This window comes from Cupressus sempervirens, chromosome 11 (genome assembly GCF_028749045.1).
Source record: "Cupressus sempervirens isolate cs-2001-9-10 chromosome 11, ASM2874904v1, whole genome shotgun sequence".
In the NCBI taxonomy this organism is placed as follows: domain Eukaryota; kingdom Viridiplantae; phylum Streptophyta; class Pinopsida; order Cupressales; family Cupressaceae; genus Cupressus; species Cupressus sempervirens.
Window position 1 is genome coordinate 259,131,222 of NC_143128.1, and position 17,444 is coordinate 259,148,665.

The window sequence follows — 17,444 nt, forward strand, 5'->3', positions numbered from 1 at the left end:
CCACAAAACAATGTGTGTCTTCTTTTCCTACTTTCCAAAACTAGATAACTAGATCTTGTGAACTTCTTATAATGCAAGATAGAAGAATAGGGGAATATGATCTTCACTTCTCAGAGGTCATGACTGAGAGTGAATTAGAAACCTAGACACTTTCAAAAGATGGCATTTCAAGGAAGGCAAGCAGCTTGGTGGTTCTCCAAAACTTGTTCTCTTCTATGATAAGACAATAATTTTCTTTAAGGGAATTAGAATCTTTAAGGAAGAATGAGTCTAGATTGATTAAGCTAAGTTGGTAATTTAACTTGTTTTGTGTGTTTGGGCAAGAAAGTAAGGTAGAGGAGTATGCTCTTTCCCCTTGGGGGAAATTAGAAACTTTGACCCTTGCAATCAAACCACCAGTCTGAGTCAATCCTTTAGAGGGCCTACCAAAGTGATCCAACCTTTGGGAATGACCCAAGTGAGCACACTCCTTTCACTGAAGATTCCAACTCACTGTAATAAAGAATATTTGTAGAGTGAAAGACTCCAAAGCCAGATTAATTTCTTCCCCTTAATTCTTGATATCGCATATCAAGGGGAAGCTCTAACTATGCACTGGTTGAAACCGGCCCCTAGCTTGCTAAGAAAGCAGTGTGCACTTTCAAATGCTGGTGTGGGCTGCTAGTCTCAACTCCACTTGTAGGGCCACTAGGAATTAATACGAATGGAAGCCAAGCAAAAACCTTGTAGTTAGAAGCCACCCTGTTCACCTCCAAAAGGAGGCATAATCTTTGTACAAGGAGGGGGAAGAATCTCTCCTATAGAACTCCCCATAGGCATGCTACTAGATGTTTGAAGGTGGTATACGTGCTCATCCCCTACCACAAGGGTTCTTGTTCACCATATACTATTGAGTCCTTTGAATATACCAAAAACACAGGTGCCCTCTAGGGGGTGACATGGCTATGTGAGGTACATGCATGCACATAAGATGTGGGACAAAGGTTTTTCCTTCTCTACCAATTTTTATTTCTAGGGATAAAGCATTTTTTTTATTGAGTCATCAACAAAGTCCAAACCAGGTACAACAAAAAAGGGTCAAGACTCCCCTATCCTATCGAGTTTCTTTGTCCTTGGCAGGATTTTTTTCGAATACTGCTTGATTCTCGCTATCTTGTTTAAACACTTTTCTTGAATTAAAAACTTGAAACTTTGTTCAAGCATCTTGTGAGATCAATGTCGTTGTCTGTCCAATTGAACTTTTCTCAAAAATCTATTTACTCTGTTTGAAAAAGTCTAGAAATCTTGTTGAAATCAGTCACTATTGTAGAACTAGTCTGCCTTCTCATGCAAAAACTTTTTTAGTGTCACGCGAAATCATTTTTCCCTCACACAAAATCATTTTTTCGTCACATGAAATTAAACTATTGTCACGAGTCTTTGCGTGATCATTTGAACTTCCTCACATAAAATTAAACTACTATCACTAACTTTCATGTGATCCAGGAAACTTCTTCACGCAGCTCAGAAAACTTCCTCGCATGGCCTATACAGGTTTCTTGTGTGAGATCTTTTGTTAGCATTTCCACTTTTGGTCCGTTTTAGCTATCCGTGGCTTGCAAGCTACCTTTTTCTACGTCCATCTATCACTCTTTGTCTGAAAATAGTCTTGAAACAACAGTACTTTGCTTAGGTGAAGACTTGTGTCTCATACTTTGACTTGTCTCATCTCTTAAGTTACCTTTTGTCTTTATCTCTTAATGCTTGTCATACCTTGTGTCACATTGGTCAAAATCTCTAGTTGTTATAGCCTTTAAATTAGACCATTTGTGCCTTGGTGGATAGAATTTTGGCTATTATCTTGTCCTTTTTGAGACTCAGTCTTAGTGCAGTCCTTGTCCAGGTTCTAGCTTCTTGTCCTTGTCTATGACTATCGTAACCAAAAGCAGCAACGTGTTTTACCATCTTAGACCTAGATGTAGTCGTGCCAGGGGTCATAATCATGGTAGAGGTCATTTTCCTTTCATTAAACAATCTATATCTAGTTCATCTAGTGAGGCATCTTCACAATGTCCCTCACCTACCAGGTCATCTCAAGTTCAACAAACATTTTCCATAAACTTGCAACAAATTAGGAATCCTTTGTACCAAGAGTATATTGGGATAGGTAGAGGTCCTACATTATGAAACATGATGTCTGATCCTTTTTTAAGAGAACCTTTTCAAACACAACACATTGAAACTGAACACATTCCTATAATGACTAATCATGAACTTGAACATGGTAGTCATAGTCGACATCAAGGACCACCTAGGAATGACAAAGAGAAAGGGAAAGACCATGACACAGATGAGGAATAGGAAGAGGTGGAAATACTCCCTGAACACATAGAAAAATGTTGAAGAGACAAAAACTTTCAAAAGGTCATGGGAATCCTACTCAACAAAGAGAAAGAAAAGTACTTTCTCAAACTTTCCCAAGAGGGAGGAAAGTTATGCTCTCATTTTAATGTGGAAACCATTATCATGCCTAAAGAGGAAACTGAGACTTCTAAATTCCAAAAACAACTAAAAATTATGCAAAACCAATTGGCTTAGATGATGCATGAGAAAGAGAAACCCACAAAGACATACACATTGGACACTCTTTGTCCATTTCCATTTGACAAAAGCATTAACATGTCGCCTTTCCCATGAGGCATAGAGCTACCCAAATATGACAAGTACTTTGGTACTAATAATCCCCAAGATCACTTGTGAGAATTTGGTTCTTTGTCTATGGAATTTATACATGATCAAACATACCTCATGCATTTATTCCCTAGAAGCCTCGGTGGTCAGGCTTTGGAGTGGTTCTCACATTTACCTCCTGGTATCAAGATGTTTGATGAAATTGCCAATCTATTTGTTCAACAATATTCTCATAACATACAACATCTTGTCAATATTTGAGATCTATGCAACCTTAAATAGAAAGTTGGTGAACCTTTCCTCACTTTCCTCCAATGGTGGAGACAATTGTACACTAAATATTCTCGCAAAATTCCAGAAATGGAGAAGCTTGAAATTTTCATTGATAAGCTCTACTTGATTTTGGGTACAGAGTCCAACTTCAAGGTCCACTTACCTTTGAAGACATGATCACACAGGCTATTCATATCGAGGAATTTATGGTCAAGAAAGGTGAACTCACTCTTCAAAGAGACATAAAACAAAGTTCCACTTCCAACAAGGATAAAACCAAACATGTCAACAAGAACTGAGAAATCCTACATGATGGAGTTGTTGAAAATGTCACACCCAAACCTGTTAAAGTGGCATTTAATCTCACAGATGGCCTCAAAGTGGCCAAAAAAGTTGACGAACCTCCTCCTAACAATAAGACATCCAAGAACAAATCAAGAAACTCATGGACAACACGCCCCAAGTGAGAGTATACATCCTTGCGAGAACCTTTGGATGTGGTTTACAAAACATTGTACAACATAAGCTTATTTCACAAATGGATAACCCTCATCCCTGTAAGGACCCTCCTCATATGTGTTTATCAATTATGAACCCTCTGTTAAAACTGTTATAGGAGATAAGAAATAGATATGAAGTAATGCTTCCATTGTGAATGTCTTAATGAAATCTAGAGTAGTTGATATATCCATATCCTAATACTTAGTGATTCAAGAACTATTTCATCACCTCAACTATTTAAAATATTAATTGTTACTAATAATGATGCAAGGTGTTTTTACCTAATAATAATGTTGTCAATTTTGGTACCTCGATGATTAAGTTGTAGTTTTTAGATAGTTCATTTTTCCTTAGTAATGATGTTTATGATGTTTAATTATATCCATGCCTAATTATGATTATTAAAGTAATTTAATCAAAATTAATTAATAAAGTTACATTGATTATGAAAATTCTAATGATTAAAGGTGGGTAGAAATTTCAAACAAGTAAGGGAAGCAATGAAGTTTTAATACTAAAAAAATTAAACTTTAAAACTTATGGGGAGACATAACCCCTTAATATTCCACCCCATATACTCCCCACATGGATGCACTAACCTCCCACTTGGGCTAGACCCATGCCAGGGGATAGTCTATGTTGAGACAAACTCAGGAAGCGCGTAGCCCCTTGGGATGTGGGGGGAATTATATAATATAATTGTTTTTTTTGTTTTGTGTAGTGTGGGATGGTAGGTAGGGTAGGTTTGGGTTTAGGGGTAATTCAAAATTATAAATTATTTATTGTGTTTTGTTAAATGGTGATGAGTAGTTGCTAGTTAGTAGGTTATAGGTAGTAGTTAGTGTCTTAGATTAGTAGTAATGTTATGTTATTTTTTTTAAATGATTAGTTAGGATTTAAATTTTTATTTGAATTGGGAATAAGAGTAACATTAAAGCTTCAGTTAGAGTTGTAGATGTTTCATGTTATTAGAGAGTAGAATAATAATTTTAAGTTAGAATAGGATATGTTAATATTTTTAATGTGGCTTTTACATGGTGTTAGTAATTTAGGAACTTGATTATAAGTAAATTTAACAATGATAGTATCTTAATTATTAATTGTTCTTTTATTAATTTTAGATAATTTTATTAATAAGTGTTAAATAAGATTAGCTTTAAATTGTTGTTAGATTAGTGACTTAGTTATTTGATTATTAATTAGTTCTAATTTAAAAGTTTTAACTTGAAATTTGAATTTTTTTAATTAAAATAATTTTAATGTTTTATTAATTAGTTTTATACTATTGTGAGCATTGTTAGATTGATTTTTAAATGGACTTTATTAATGTGGATTTAAATTTATGATAGTTTGAAATGAAGTTTAGATTAAATTATAGATTTTTGAATCTATTCTAGACATCAATTTCAACTGTAAATGATAAGTTAATAATTTAGTTTAGACTTTGGAATTAAGTTTCAAAAACATAGTTAGCATGCGTGGAATAGTTAGACTTAAATTGATCTTCTAAAGCATCAAATTCTCTTAATGTTAAATGATTAAAATCGTAATGATGTTCATGTATCAAGTAAATGAAAGGAACTAGTTAATTGGTTCATTTTAAAGTATTTATTAAAACACTTCATAGATTATGACTTTATTAAATGGAATAGTTGATTAATTTTATTAATGGATTTACTAGAGTTTCAGTTCACCCTAATAATCTCTTTATGAAATGATCAGACTGAGTTGTAACCTTATTGATTATCAATGGTGATCTTGCATCTAGCTTCATAGCCTATAGCTATCTAAATCTTAGACCCCTCAGACAATTAACTCCATTGTAGTTAAACATCTCAACCTTTTTCGACCATATTATATTAATTAATCATTAAAAAAAAGAAATTGTGTGCATTTTTGCCCTTATATTTTGGGAATGACATTTTGGTATCAGAGCCTAGGTTCATAACACTTGGGCAATAATGGGTCCTTGTTAAGTGTGGACATTTAAGTATTAACATACAAAGCAAAAAATTATTCTTGCATAATTTTACAAAGCTAATGTATTCTTTCTAAACAATGATACTGATGAATAAAACTAAGCAAAACTTTAAATTTGTATTAACATTTGAAAATGGTTAACCACATTGGATACAATTAGTCTTTAGGACTTAAAAAAAATTGATTTAAGTCTAAGAATATTATATTTATGTTAAAGTATATTATGATCTTATTAAGAAACCAAAAATTATATTGAACAGAATCACCCTAAAGCAAAACCAATTAAGAACCCTAAAACAACATGTATCTTGAGAATGGAAACACATACATAACTTAGTAATAAGAGAAAGTGGTTCTCAACTTCACAGTGGGAGTCATATTTTGTCTAACCTAGTCACTCATGGAAGCACTTTCGTGCATATCAAGTATAGAAGTGATCAATTAAGATGTGTGTCAATTTAGGCCTTTCAAACATGAGTAGAAGAAGCCTACGATCTTCATAATCTAATTTTGTACCTTCGAGTTAACATACTGAATAGATTAAATGAATGGAAAGTAAATAGGAAGGTAACACTTGAAGAGTATATCACATCATCAAATTATTGGGACACCTCTAACCTAATTAAGGGTTTATATATATTGTTCTAGTAATCCTTAGAAAGCAAATTAGAGCTAGTTTAGAATCTACAAGTAACATTGGAAACCTCAAATGATAGGATCACTTGTGTGAAAAATTATTCAACAAGAAAGAGTTAGTAAGGAATGTACAAAGAAGGAGAGTATCTCAACCTTCTATAAAGAATGGAACCCTAACCAGGATAGGAAACTATCTGAATTAAATGGTGATAAGTATGTAACTTATAGTATTGAACCGACAAGGTAGAAGGTGAAAACTTTTGAGTTAGGGTTATGTTAGTCTATTCATGACTAGCAAGCTTAATGAGTAAGCATGAGTAATACTAAAAATTTTAACTATCAAGTAAATTCTCATAGACTCTAGTATTGTAATTATTGGATCAATTATAACCCTACCTTTTTGACGAAGAAAAGTTGTGATGAGGTCATCAACCTAGAATGAACTAAAGGTTTAGGTATCAAGGTTATGTAATAAACAAACTATAAGCCATGAGGCATGTTAAGAGCGATAATGATGGCCTATATCGATAGCAAGGAGATAGTCGTAAAGGTGAGTAGATAAACATTGACTTTTGATAGTAAGCATTGGTGACATTTTGATTATGGCTTTATATCTAAGTTGTTACAAACCTACAAAAAACAAACCAAAAAAAAAAAAAGTATTCATAAGTCACTTATGACTAAGAAAGTGTGAAGTATGGATTATTGGTAAGAATGGTATCAATTAGTGCATTCACAATTGATAATTAGAACTCATGTAGCATTGGAATAATGCTGACAATGATATGTATACATGTATGTAAGAGACTCATGTCATTTTGGTGAGATTGATAACACGAATTCAGTAGTGTAGAGATGGTAAAATTGATTTAAGGAAAGTGTATGGGTAGATGACATGATATGTAATTATAAGTGAATTTAGGATAAGATATTTGGTTTTGTAATTTCAACTCAGAGTGTAACTCTATTGACACTGAGGTCCCCGCATGGTTAGATTCTTCAAAAGGAAACCAATGTAATAACAAGAGGATTGAAGGGGACTTATAATTGTATCTGCACATTTTGCATTTTTTTTTTGGAGCAAGTTCTGAATAGGACAAACCTTGTAGTTTAGTAAACCCTAATTTTAGGGAAAACATCAATGAAGATAAGTATGTGGTGACTATGTGGGATCGATCATTGGTTGAATGATAGGGTCTTTAAACCACCATCTTATTCAAATTCATGATCCCTGTAATGTAATTGGGAGACCTAAGATTTCTCATTATCCTCAAAGACCCTGGTATGGCCGCATTATGTCAATAATGTGAATTTTGGAAGTAATTGGTTTTATTCCTTATTGTCCTATTTCAGATTTTGTTATTTCAATGTTCCTTCCCTTTTGCTAGTAGTGTAATGTAGGTTTGTTTAGCCAACTGTATTATTGATGATTCTACTTTTGCCTCTTGGTTATGTCTTTATTCGTGATTAAAATTCTACTATTTTGGCCACTCTTTATTTCTTTGATTTCAGACTTTTACGTTGGATGTTTCATTCTTGATGTTGAATTTAAATTTGAGGTATTTTCTTTCAAATTTTGTTGGCAAGTGACATATGATAGGCCTACCAAAAATGGGATTTCCTAAGGATTAAGTGGATTTTTAACATTAGGATATGGGGTTGTTAGTGAGAGTATTCATGCCCCACCCTCTCCAAGGACTTTGAGTATAGGGTCAATGCTATCTATTGACTGTTATGAGTAGTGAAGTGTACCCCAACATAAATTTGGTTAAGGTTACGGGTTAATCAAAAGGACTTCTAGATGGAAAGGTACATGTGTAGTGATGGACTTGTTGAGCACCCTTTCAAGATTCAGTGCATTGTGGAAACTCCAAAGGGGAAAGTGTTTAACCTTAATAAGGAACCAATTTGCTTATCATGGAAACCTTGTTTGAGGGAGTCTTGTATAGATGTTACCCCATTGAGTGGGTGTCTGGAATATGGGATATCTATGATATTTAGAGATTTTATAAGCATATTATGCTAGGTTTAAATGTTGTTGTGTGTGACCTTTATGTCTTGAGGAATATTTGACCTTGGAATTTGTAACCATGTTAGAATTTTGGACTAAACTTTTCTTTTAGTAAGAATAATTAGGTAAATATGTTATCTCCCCTGATTGTGTATGTGAATTATTTATCTTCATCTTATAAGAGTAAATTTTGAAATAGGTCTAGAGAAAGTCTAGCATAAGATGAAACATTCTAGTTGTGCTACTTCTAGGAGGAAGTCAAAAGCTAGTGGGGGAAGATGTAAGGACACTCCTCGTATGTGCTTATCAATTATGAACCCTCTGCTAAAACCATTATAGGAGATAAGAAATAGATATGAAGTAATGCTTCCATTGTGAATGTCTTAATGAAATATAGAGTAGTTGATATATCCATATCCTAATACTTAGTGATTCAAGAACTATTTCATCACCTCAACTATTTAAAATATTAATTGTTACTAATAATGATGCAAGGTGTTTTCACTTGATAATGAGGTTTTCGATTTTGGTACCTCAATGATTAAGTTGTATGTTTTTAGATAGTTCATTTTTCATTATTAATGATGTTTATGATGTTTAATTATATCCATGCCTAATGATGATTATTCTAGTAATTTAATCAAAATTAATGAATAAAGTTACGTTTATTATGAAATTTCTAATTATTAAAGGTGGGTAGAAATAAGAAGGGCTTTCTTAAAGGAAAGATTCATATTTCTATTTGTGAGGCCTCACCTCGACCCATCGTAGCATAGATGATAAATTATTATCTTGATACTCATGACTCAATATGTCGGGACACTATTCGATGCATTGAACATTATTATGCTATTTTATGATGTGTGAAGCTTTAATTTTAGATATTTGATTTCATCATTTAATGCTTTATAAATATGTATGATGATGAAGTGAATTAATGTAGAATTAACACTTTGATTTTTCCAATTTTAATGAATAGAATGAGATGAATAATTGATTTGTAGAAAAAAATGGATGTTTTAATTTACATGAATTTCTTGATATGTATTTTAACATATATACATGTGTTTCTTGAACTAATGATGTGTGCAAGAAATTTAGCCGAGAAATCCAATCGAAAGATGGAACTAAACCCCTTGTTTATTTGTGCTATCTTTGCATTGTCTTTCTTTGAAGGTTTTTATTTGGTCTTACTATTCCCCTAGATTTTGTTTGTTCCTATTAAGTCTTTAAGGATTAAAACATTAAATTTAAGTACCCTAGGGGTAAGGGTATGGGTTGGGAGTACCTTCCACCCCTTTAGCCTCCTTGGTTGACTTTTAGGGTCACTCAAAAACCCTATTTTTGGTAGATTGCAAAAATTGATTGTCTCCTCCATGTATTGGTGACTCAAACGTGATCTTGAGGTTACTTGAAGTCTAGTTGAGTTAAGGATCATACTTAGAGGCATTGTGGAGTATTTTTGGGGTTGTTACCCAATCTTTAGTTTTAGAGAAAGTTTGAAGATTGAAGGAAGAAAAAGGGAAAAGCTCTTCTCAACTTACCATTTTACCATAACTCTTTATGAAGGTAGGAGTTCTTCAATCTTTTGGAATTGTTCTTCATGTGTTCATGCTTGAATCTTGCATCAAATATTGTGTTGTTCTTTATTTTTCCTTTCTTGTGTGTTGGGATTGATTGGAGGGATCTTTGTTTGTTCTTGATGCATTCTTATGCTTGTCTTGATGATTTATTTTGAGGGGATTTCATGGTGACTTTTTTGGCATTACTCACCCTTGGATAGGGAAGAAGTGGCCATGTACGGGGGTAGGGCCTTAGTTGGACCTCAATGGTGAAGAGTCTCCTTTCATGGTGAGAGGAGGGTAAGAGGGTAAGGTGTATGGGCCCCTACTTGTCATCACATACCTTGTTGATATTGTAAATGCTTGAATATGGAAAGGAATGAAAATCCTTGTGGTAATGGCCTCGAAAGGGCTTTGAAGAAGAATAGAAGTTCTTGATGTTTTAGCTCCGAAAAGGCTATGTTATGGTATGGTGATTGACATCTCCCATTGGAAAAATCCACCTGCCCCCTAGTCAAGTTCTATGTCTGGACCTATTGTGTAAAACTAGGTTGGGGTGTATGCTTGAATTGCTCTTGATGTTGTGATGTTTCACCCTAGGTCAGCTCTTGTCTTCTCCCTGTTTTCCTTGAAGAATTGAAGATATTGGAAGAATGTACTTGTGAAGGATTTAGAATAGATTTCATTTTAATTGTAATATTATGTAAAATGTATTTGAATTTTGATGTATTGGCAATGACATGGCATTTTCTTACTGGTTCTTTCCTGATGGAGCCTTGAACCAGGATGAATAATAGCGAAAGAAAGAAAAAAGATTATGAAAACTTCCTTGTATTGATCTCATGTGATTTCAATTTTTTCATGTGTTTATGAGAAAATAGATTGATAGATAATGCCTTTGAATTTTTAATTTTCAAGTTTCAATTATGTTAATGAAGAGTAATTTGATGTGATGAAGCTTCCAATTTGATGTATAAGTATTAAGATGAAATAAAAATCCTACATTGTGAACTCAAAATTCTCTCTCTCCTTGTTAAGTTTCATAATGAACAAAATCAGTTTGATTAAGAGATTATGTATTTCCTTGAATTCAATAACGGAACATACACCTTGATGTATGATGATTAGATGTAACATAAATTATAGGAGAGAAAGCGAAAATAAAACCTTTTTACACATCCTTGTTAGTATGCTTGTTCATAGGAAATCAATGTTGTCAATAGGTTAATATTCATTCCTAGTATAATAAGAAAGTATATAACATGTCAACAATTCGACTAAATTGATTTTAAAAGAAAATGTGCATCTCTAGGAGTGAAAAACCTCTCTGGAAAATGTATGGGGAAAAATTTAATTCGCCCCCAAAGTCACAAAGAATATTCTCTGTATTATCCTTTTGGTTTGCAATTAAGAACTAATATTAAATCTTTTAAAAAGAATATAAATCAATAACATTTGAAATTTAAATAATTAAATACATGTCTTGTTGACATTCCTCAACCATAAAACTTTTACATTAACTCCTAGAGGCTAGGAGGCATGGTACTAGCCTAGGGCTTTATGTCCATTTTAATTTTAAATCAAAATAAAATCTAAACTCCACCCACTTAATATCTCCTTCTTCCCATTCTCAACTTGTCTAAGATTCCCATTTTAATGTTGGGCATGAGCAAGTACATGTGTCCTTTCAAACAAGTAAGGGAAGCAATGAAGTTTTAATACTAAAAAAATTAAATGTTAAAACTTATGGGGAGACATAACCCCTTAATATTCCACCCCATATACTCCCCACATGGATGCACTGACCTCCCACTTGGGCTAGACCCACGCTAGGGGATAGTCTACATTGAGTCAGACTCAGGCAGCGCGTAGCCCCTTGTGATGTGGGGACCTCGTGGGGTGGGATAGGCCTAGGAAGTAGGGGGGAAAAGGGTAGGTAGTAAGGGGGGGCGGAATTATATAATATAATTGTTTTTTTTGTTTTGTGTAGTGTGGGATGGTAGGTAGGGTAGGTTTGGGTTTAGGGGTAATTCAAAATTATAAATTGTTTATTGTGTTTTGTTAAATGGTGATGAGTAGTTTCTAGTTAGTAGGTTATAGGTAGTAGTTAGTGTTTTATATTAGTAGTAATGTTATGCTATTTTGTTTAAATGATTAGTTAGGATTTAAATTTTTATTTGGATTGGGAATAAGAGTAACATTAAAACTTCAGTTAGAGTTGTAGATGTTTCATGTTATTAGGGAGTAGAATAATAATTTTAAGTTAGAATAGGATTTGTTAATATTTTAAATGTGGCTTTTACATGGTGTTAGTAATTTAGGAACTTGATTATAAGTAAATTTAACAATGATAGTATCTTAATTACTAATTGTTCCTTTATTAATTTTAGATAATTTTATTAATAAGTGTTAAATAAGATTAGCTTTAAATTGTTGTTAGATTAGTGACTTAGTTATTTGATTATTAATTAGTTCTAATTTAAAAGTTTTAACTTGAAATTTGAATGTTTTTAATTAAAATAATTTTAATGTTTTGTTAATTAGTTTTATACTATTGTGAGCATTGTTAGAATGATTTTTAAATGAACTTTATTAATGTGGACTTAAATTTATGATAGTTTCAAATGAAGTTTAGATTAAATTATAGATTTTTTAATCTATTCTAGACATCAGTTTCAACTGTAAATGATAAGTTAATAAGTTAGTTTAGACTTTGGAATTAATTTTTAAAAATATAGTTAGCATGCATGGAATAGTTAGACTTAAATTGATCTTCTAAAGCATCAAATTCTCTTAATGTTAAATGATTAAAATCGTATCGATGTTCATGTATCAAGTAAATGAAAGGAACTAGTTAATTGGTTCATTGTAAAGTATTTATTAAAACAATTGATAGATTATGACTTTATTAAATGGAATAGTCAATTAATTTTATTAATGGATTTACTAGAGACTTTTAGTTCACCCTAATAATCTCTTTATGAAATGATTAGACCGAGTCATAACCCTGTTGATTATCAATGGTGATCTTGCATCTAGCTTCATAACCTATATCTATCTGAATCTTAAAGCCCTCAGATAATTAGCTCCATTGTAGTTAAACATCTCAACCTTTGTTAACCATATTATATTAATTAATCATTAAAATAAAATAAAAATGACAAAAAAATTGTGTGCATTTTTGCCCTTATATTTTTGGCATGACAATCCCTATGATCCACAACCATGTCCACCATGGTGGAATGAGACCTCATTTCGTGAGTATCACCAAAACAAGGGACACAAAACTAGCAATTGCATAAACTTGCACCATAAATTCCAGGACATGATTGATGCTGGTGATATGGTGGTCGATGGACATAACAAAAACTTGAATCACAAGGTGTTCAAAGAACCTTTCCCAGATTATGAAAAAGGGGAGACTTCAAAACCACAACCCTATAATAAGGTCAACTATAAATGTTCCAATGATGACAATGTCATTCACATGGTTGAACCTATGGATTTTGAATGCTATGACATTATTACCATTAAAGGAAAGCAAGAGAACGACAAACCCAAGACACCATTTGTCTTGAGGGTCCCTACTTCCAATGAAATGGATAATACACCTTTGCAGCACTGTACTAATGTTGTCACTTGCTCTCATGCCAAGTTGGTGCTCAAAGGCCCTGCACCTCCTACTTCAGATCTTGAACAACACAAACACAAAGCCCTTTTAGGTCCATCTAGAAAAGGTGCAAAACTCACAACAAACTTGACTGCAACTAGCTATAGTGTTCTCAATCAATTGAAATAAACTAATGCTCAGATTTCCAGCTTTGAGTTGCTTAAAATCTCACTTGCTTAGAGGTAGATTTTGGAAAAAGCCCTTGCTGAGGCAAATGTTCCTCAAGATCTTGATCTTGAGTGATTCCAATCCATGGCAAGTCACCTGACCTCACCTTATCTTATGAATTTCTCTGAGGAAGATGACAACTCGATGAGTCACCCACACAATCAACCTCTACACATCGAGGTTATGATTTATCAGACACGTGTTTGTCGAGTACTCATTGATAATGACTCAGGCCTAAATATTGTCTTTGCTTCTCTTCTTAGAAAATTGAATTATTCTAAGGACTCTATTGATCCTCGATGAAAGATCACTATCAAAGTGTATGATGAAGTCAAATGAAAGTATCTAGGTCTTGTGGTTTTACCCATTCATGTCAGTCTTGTAGAAATGGATGTCACCTATCAGGTGCTTGACATTCCCTTGGCTTACAACATTATGTTAGGACAACCATGGATACATGAGATGCGCACTGTGCCATCCACATACTATCAATGCATCAAGTTCCCATTTCATGGCTCTGAAGTTACTATTCCTGCCACTACTAGCTACACCTGCAATATGCTCAAAGCTACTAAAAATTTCATTCCTGCTAACCATGAGTCCACAAATTATCACGAAAATAAGTTAAACAAATTGAGTAGTCATTAAAATTGAAAGAAACTGGCATGGGCGAGTACCACATTAAACCAGTGCTATCATTAAAATCTTTCCCAAAGTCTCCTCGACATTATGGGAGACCCTTAGAGGAAAAGAAGTCATTCGTGCTGACACCTTAGACTAAGTATAATGGTTCTTTTGTCAAGGCTACAGTTCCCTTAGAAGATGAAAGTGAAAATAGAGCCATTGCTGCATGGCTTTATAGAGAAGAGGCTCCAATGGACCGAATAGAGCAAGCTCGTGAAATCACTCCTAAGAAAAATGGGCCTAGTCTTAGGCTTATGAAGTGTTTTGATTACAAGGGAACTAGCCCTATTGGGTGCAATAACAATGGCCTAATTGATCCTATCAAAGCAAGAGCTCGAAGCAATAGTGATACAATTGGCCTGGGATTTAAGAAGGTTCCTTTTCATTTGGGACCAAATAAATTCATACCAACACCTGGGAGTTCATATGAAAATGATTCACAAGCTGAATCAGATACTCAAGAGGAAGAATCTGATAATTAGGATTCCTATCCCCATCCTATTCCTTATGATCTCGCTAAATAGTGATACAATAGGATAAGAAATAGTGATAAAATTGGCTTGGGATTTAAGAAGGTTCCTTTTCATTTGGGACCAAATAAATTCATACCAACACCTGGGAGTTCATCTGAAAATAATTCACAAGCTGAATCAGATACTCAAGAGGAAGAATCTGATAATTAGGATTCCTATCCCCATCCTATTCCTTATGATCTTGCTAAATTCTTCACGAAGCCAAATGACTTTGTACCATGTGTTAGTACTATGGATGATACTAGTGACTCTTCTAAGGATAATACTGAGCAACCCAAATACCATTTAGAAAAGGGAGAATCTAGTTAGTCATGCCGTATTGAGTATTTGTGTAAGAACCCAGACGATGAAGGTGAGTATGTCCCTATCACTGTTGGGGAGTTCTATAGTCTCTCACCATGTAGCACTGATTCTAAGGAATATGAGTTTGACTCTCTTTCAGAAGTGACTACTGATAATGACATTGATCAAGTGCATGTCTATGAAAACCAAATCGAAGTGGGTGAAACATCTAGGATTAGGTCACATGAGTTGGATCTATCTAGTGTCCTAGAGTCGTCAATTACTTACATTCATACTCTAAGGCATTTGAACACACCTATGGATGAGGTCATCATAGGTCTTGAATTTCTGGTCCAAGCACTTAATGACTATACTATGAATATAATTGAACTAGCCACTACTCTCTCACTCACACATCCCAAGCTTATAGACTGGAACCACAATACATCTAGTGAAGTCCCCACATTCCAAAATGACTATGTTCTCACATGTTACCTAAATGCTATCAAACCTATAACATCTTCCACCAATGAGCAAAGTGTCAACATGACTGATGCCGACATCAAATATCTTAGTCATACAATTAAAAAGAAAAAATGCAAAAGGTCCAATGGTGAAAACTACATTGTGGCAATATCAAAACCCAAAAAAGTAAAAAAAAAAGATGTATCCAAGGGTGAAAACCTCTTTGAGGCACTTGCGGATGAGATATTTGATGTCCTTCCCAATAACTTTCAGGAGAGATCATCAGTGTTGATCGAGCCAACATAGCCAATTAATCTGGGCACAGAAGAACATCCTCATTTGATACATCTGGCACAGTCAATATCACCTGAAGAAAAGGAAGGATTCATTACCTTTTTCAAAGAAAAGAAAATCAATTTTTCTTGGACATACTCTGACATGTTAAGATTGGATCCTGATCTTATCATGCATCATTTGTCTATAGCACCAGGCATCAAACCAATTAAATAAAAGCTTCAAAAAATGCACCCTCACATTGCATTGCTTGTCGAAGAAGAATTGGAGAAACTTCTAAAGGCTAGTTTCATCCATGCAATTGATTATGTTGAATGGATATCCAATATTGTTCATGTTTCAAAGCAAGATAAATCTATTAAGGTTTGTACTGACTTTTGTGATCTTAACTTGGCATGTCCTAAAGATGAATTTTCGCTCCCTAATATTGATATGATCATGGACATGACAGCTGGCTATGAGATGTATTCACTTTTGGATGATTTTTTTAGATATAATCAGATAAAAATTGCACCAGAAGACTAGGAGAAAATAGCTTTCACATGTGCATGGGGAACCTTTTGTTGGAATGTGATGCCATTCAGCTTGAAGAATGCTGGTGCTACATATCAGTGGGCTATTACTACAATTTTCCATGATATGATGCATAAGACCATGGAAGACTACGTTGATGATACCTTGGTCAAAATTGCTAAATGCAATACTCATTTGCAAGATTTGGGGCCCATCCTAGATCATATGGAACAATTTAGTCTTCAACTCAAACCTAAGAAATGGGAATTTGGTGTCACATCAGGGAAGTTACTAGGATACATTATTTTTGCAAAAGGAATTGAGGTAGATCCAAAAAAAGTACAAGCAATAATGGACATGCCACTACCTTGGACCATCAGTCAAATGAGAGGACTACAAGGAAGGCTCCAATCTATCCATAGATTTATCTCACAATTGGCAGATCGATACAACCTTTCACAAAAACCTTACATAAGGGTATAAAGTTTAATTGGAGCTAGGATTGTGAGCAAAGCTTAACATAGATCAAACAATATCTTGTCAATCCGCCAATCTTGATGCCTCTTATTCATGAGAAGCCTTTTTTTTAATACATTTTAGCCACTGAAACATCTTTGGGCATCCTGTTGGCTCAAGAAGATAAAGACAATAAAGAAAGAGCTATTTATTACTTGAGCCAGACACTGGTCTCTTGTGAGAAGAACTATAGCATTATTGAGAAAGCTTGCTTGGTAGTTGTCTTTGCTTCCTAGAAGTTGAGACACTACATGCTTGCCCACACTACACGACTTGTAGCTAAAATAGATCCACTAAAGTACTTGCTTAGTAAGGCAAATCTCATAGGAAGATTTGTCAGTTTGACATCCAATATGTTGAACACAAGGCTATCAAAGGATAGGCAATTGCAGATCAGTTGGTTGATGCACCCATACAAAGTCTTTTGCCAATGAACATTGATTTTCTAGAGGAGTCGATTCTGACACTCACACACCATACATGGGTTATGTTTTTCAATGGATCCTTCACACAACAAGGATCAAGTGTTGGATTACTCTTTATTACACCATAGAGATACTCATTATACAAGATTATGTTTCCTTATACAAATAACATTACTGAATATGAGGCTTTGATCAATGGCATGAAAATTGTAGATGAATGGAGAGTGGATCAATTAGACATCTTTGGTGACTCTCAGCTTG